This window comes from Octopus bimaculoides, chromosome 8 (genome assembly GCF_001194135.2).
Source record: "Octopus bimaculoides isolate UCB-OBI-ISO-001 chromosome 8, ASM119413v2, whole genome shotgun sequence".
Lineage (NCBI taxonomy): Eukaryota > Metazoa > Mollusca > Cephalopoda > Octopoda > Octopodidae > Octopus > Octopus bimaculoides.
The window spans coordinates 88,253,144-88,258,851 of NC_068988.1; positions in this window are offsets into that span (position 1 = coordinate 88,253,144).

Genomic DNA, 5,708 nt, shown 5'->3' on the forward strand with positions numbered 1-5,708 from the left:
CTTATTTCCATCGACCCCGAAAGGATGAACGGCAAAATCGACCTCGGTGGAATTTGAACTCAGAACGTGCAGACAGACGAAATACTGGTAAGCATTTCTGTCAGCTCGTTGCCTTAATAATAATAATAATAATAATAATAATAATAATAATAATAATAATAATAATAATAACAATGATGATAATAATAATAATAATAATAATAATAATAATAATAATAATAATAATAATAATAATAATAATAATAGGAAAATGATGGCTCGTAATAATGCCGGAAGGAAAGCAGTCTCACTAAAGTCATCTTTCCAAACGAGAGAAAATTGGTTTGTCACAAATGTTGAAGAAAATCTAAAATCAATGATAAGCGTACGGGAATTCAGTTGAAAGAAATCTTGCAATACAATGTAACATTCTGTAACATTCTTAGTGAAGCAAAAGTTTGTAGCGTATTTGAGATTGGTAAAGCATACAGTGATGGGTGGGAAAATTGGATTAACTGAAAAGGCGTTTATAACAGTTACAGCATTATTTATGCATTCGAAAGTTTTTGAAACAATATTATTCAACCATTAAAAGTACATATTTTAAGGTATTTCAGATAAAGAAAGAAGGGAGGTGGGTGAAAGAAATAAAATTTTCTAGGGCAAATAAAGTAAAATTTCTCATAATATGCTACTTGAAATGCGAATGAATACACCAATGTATGTATGTATGTATGTATGTATGTATGTATGTATGTATGTATGTATGTACGTGCGTCCGTACGTACGTGTGTGTACATGTGTGTGTGTGTTTGAGTGCGTGTGTGTGTGTGTGCGTGCGTGTGCATAAAAAAAGGTAGTGTATTTATTGCGGGATGCTGATGAGGTGGAGTGCCGTGTTACCCAATATATCTACAACCGTTATGTAATTATTGCGGCTCTTTGTTGAAATCCGTGTATGTTCTACGAAGCATTGAATGCAATACGTGTTTGAGGCTGTTCTACAGAGAAATTAATTAAACTTTCCCTGTTTATATATCTACTGCATAAATTACATATATTATATCGTCCCTTAATACTGTGTGGACTGAGAACCCCTTTGACAGGTTCATAATACTAAATAAAGTGATAAAAACTTACGGTATGCTAATTAGCAACGTCAGTTACCTGTAACTACTGGATTTGTTGACTATATAAATAGACTGGCTGCTTATTCCTCTAAGAGTGATCAAACCTATGACAGTTCAATAAGGTTCGAAAATCGATTAAGGCTGTTCAACATTTTTACCTGTCTACAGAGAATTAGTTAAATCTGCTCAGTTTATATAATATTTATATATATATATTATTTAAACTAGTTTGATTCGGCCCCATGCAACTTAAAGAAACGTAGCTTATCAGTCGCAGTTGGCCGAGCCATCTAAGCCTGACGAACTGCTTTTTATAGGAGTCTACGAAACTTGAAGCTGAATGAGAACGAATGAAACTGTTTTAGATAATGATATATGTAGCTCCTATTAAATGTGCTGAATGCCTATCCTTCGTTTGTCCACTTACCCGTACACAGACTAGTGAATAGAGATGGCCTAATTTTGCTCCACGACAATGTACGTCCCCACAATCCTCAAACTACAGTCCAAAAGTTGCAAAGCCTGAATTATGAGATTTTGCAACATCCTCTCTATTTCCCTGACATCTCTCCTACTGATCATAGGGGCTACAAATCGAGCTTCTTAACTACACTGCTGTGTCCGAGCTATGGTGATGTTCTCACATGGAACTTCTGTAACGCGAGGAAGAATGAAAGAAATCGCCACTCAAACGAAACATGTTGATATTCTAAAAGAGCAACACTGCTTAAAACATCGTAAAGGTTTAGCAATGAAAGATATTTGGAATATGGTTCCAGAAATGAAAAATGTAGAAATTTAACCCAAGTTTATAATGACAATTTATTATTTATATTAACGACAAAGGAAATATTAATACCGAGAGGTAATATTCCCCCGTAAACGCCGATAAATTCCCCACTAACTCCAGCGCTTTGGGGATTTTTCTCCCCGCTGGCGACATAAATAAACAAGGGCGCATTCTGTACCAAGAGCCTATATGAGAATTTCTTTCAAGGCATCTACCTCAGTAAAGTTTGTTCAAGCAGAACATCCACGTTTAAATTGGAATAAATTTATTGTCATCAGTTTGGGAAGAAGAAATTCGAAGAATGGGTTAAAGTTATGGACTGTGGTTAGTGCTTTGTGCTCATGATCGAAATATTGTATTTTTGATTCGCGGACCTGACGGTGCGTTCTACTATTGAGCAAGACACTTCGTTTGAACTGTAAATAAATTCTAGCAATAACTGGGAAGTTAACATGGCGATGGACTAGCACGCCGTTCAGAGGAAGTGTTGTAATTTCAGTCACTTATACACCATGAAAACTGGATAAATTTCCGGCCTTATGAGTCCTACAGCTTGTGTGTGTGTGCCTTTAAAGGTTTACGTTGGTTATCAATACATCTAGCTTTCAATAGATAAAACCTTTCTGAATTACTTTGAAATTGAATAAAATGGAAATAATGATTCAATCGCCGAATACCGCAATGGAAAAACTTTCTAACGATTCTTAATGTATAGTAATTTTCACAATAAATGACACTTTTGATAATTTAGCCGAGCAATGCATAAACTAACCAAATATATAGAAAGAATGAAAGACTTTAAGCACCCATTGAAGATCTACTTCTATTGAAAGAGAAAAACATTGCAAGATAAAACAATTGATTGAAAAAAAGAACAAACTCTTTTCTGGATTAGTACAAGTGAAAATATCAGCATCTCGGACAGAAGAGGAAGGCTTTGTGATAAAGGACCTTTTAACATTTGTTTCCTTTTTATGGGAATATTAGCAGAAACGATTTCCTTCAAATGAGCTTGCAGGCTGGTCTGTATTTGATTTTTTTTCTTTTGTATCAAAAGAAATCTCCTATGATTTTTTAAGCATCGAGTGTGCAATAAATATAGTCGAAAAAACACAAAGAGATCGTGGTTTCTGATGAGAAAAAAACAAAAACAAAAAAGCCTTCCTGAGCTTAATGTCAGCTAATACATTGATTTCAAATATTTAATAGATGAAAAATATTAACACAAATCGTTGAAAATATTTGAAGATATAATGGCCTAGGTTATGGAAAATGCTAACCATTTTAATGTCATCTAGCAGATTTTTGATATACGTGCAACTTTTCGAGTGTCAAGTGCTGATTGTGAACGCGGATTTTAGTTTGATGGATTGAAGCAAATAAAAATCGAGAAACAGATTGTTAAGAAAGCCATCTTGTTCTGCTTATGCGCATCAAATCCTGCAGACGAAGTAGAAAGGAAATAAACATTGAAAAATTACACACAAACTAGAAAAAAATGCAAAGTGTAGGAAAGAAAAAACTAACCTTCCTGGCAGTCGAATGCTAACACAGGGTTTGACAGACTATTTTCTATTTTGATATTTAACTTAACCTTTTGTAAACAAAGAGCAAAGGAAGTTACTTATTTTGTTTTTTTTAAGTAAAAGTGAATATGTTTTTACCATGAGAATTTTTATGTCAAATATAAAACATAAATATGTTAAGCAATCGTTTATTTCTGTCTAATATAATGTATTTAAGAAAGAACAAATATAGTATTAAGTAATAATGAATTAATAATAAAGAAGAACCAATACAAAGAAGAAAAGATTACTTTTATAATAATACATTTATTAATACAGACTAAGTGACCTTTTGTTTCGTAAAGTTTAGGCATAAATCAATTCTCGTCTCAAAACTAAAAATATTTTCTGCACACTTCACGTTTACAATTGCTCACTGTGTGTTTGACTTGCAAAAACCACGACAAAAATTAGGGGTAAAAAAATTGATCCGAACCTAAAGGTTTCCTACAATTAACTTTATAGTTGACTGCACTCATCAGCCTAAGTCTGGATGTGTAATCTTGCCCCGCCTCTCTCTCTCTCATACACACATTAATTTCAAATAGGTGGTAATGTATTGAATGAAGCACGTTAAAAATATTTAATGAGTTATAATTAGCAAAAACATAGCAGTAATTGTTGTTAAAGATACTTAAATACTTTCAAGATATATATAGTAGTTATTTCATAGAATATATTTTAGAATATATGTACGTATGTATGTATTCTATTTTAATCAATTGGATTCTTTGAATATAGTGAACATTAGTTGCTAACAAATAAATAAAGCTCCATTGTTTGAACTTGGCTAACAACAGTATTAACTGTTACATACTGAACCTCAGAAAACCCTTGAATATTTTTACTGTTCCACTTATAGGCAGTATTTATAAAGTGTCTGATAGCTGGTCACTTTGCCTAAAAATCCTATACTTTCCAGACTGTCAGACATTTGACAATATAACCAAGAAAAGTAGAAAAGCTGCGGGTTTGAAAAGAGTTATCGATAAATATTTCCCGCATCTTTGATTTTGAAAGAAATTTGCAGTCCGGGTATTTATGAGTCTATAATATTTCTTCTATGTCTCAACTAAATCGGGTTTGTCGTGTTTGCACTCATTCTGAAGGGCATGTTTCACTAGTATTCTTTGTGTACTTCTGTATATATACATATGTATCCAACAACAGGGGTTGGTCTATAATTACCCCTCGGCAATCTTTCTTACTGAGACCATTGTATTGTTTCAGCAACAGCATCAGTTTGCAATAGGAGGAACTAACTTGATTACAATTTAAGGCAGCTGCTTATCATATTCTTTCATTCTTTTATTCTTTTATTCCTGTACTTGTTTCAGTCATTCGACAGCGGCCATGCTGAAGCACCGCCTTAAAAGATTTTTAGTCGAAGAAATTGACACTAGGACTTATTCTTCGTAAGCCTAGTACTTATTCTATTGGTCAATTTTGCCGAACCGCTAAGTTACGGGGACGCAAACACTCCAACGCCGATTGACAAGCGGTGATGGGGAGACAAACACAGACACAAAGACACACACATCTACCTATCTATCTATCTATCTATCTATCTATCTATCTATCTATCTATCTATCTATCTGTGTGTGTGTGTGTGTGTGTGTGTGTAAATATGTACACCCACATATATGTATATATATACATACATATAAATATGCATATTTGGAGATATATATTTGTAAGCTCGTCTATATATGTGTGTATTCATGTCTATGTTTTCTCTGTATGTACGTCTCTCTATGCACCTATGTATGTATGCACTTAATGCAAATCTATGTGTTCGTGTCTATGTATGTATGTATGCATGTATGTATGTATGAATGCATGCACGTACATGTGTATTTATGTATCTATCTTTGTACATATAAATGCATGTATGTATATATATATGTATGCACGAATATACGTAAGCGTGCCTGCGTATGTTCCCACACAGCAGACATGTTTTAATCACATGAAAAGCTGTACATCTCTCGATTTGCTCGAAGCAGCATGTCACGCACAATGATGCTGCAGTTCTCTTGGCGGTGAATTGCATCCCATGTCACGTGACAAGCGTGCGTCAGAGGTGCAGTTTTGCACTTGACGTAATTCAGCTGCAAGCTACATCCCCCCCGCCCCCCCCGTCAGACACACCTCTCCTCGTACAAACATCTTCCTACTTCCACCGCAACTATCGGCCAACAAAAGCCGCCACCACCGCCCATAACCACAACCACTACCACTAC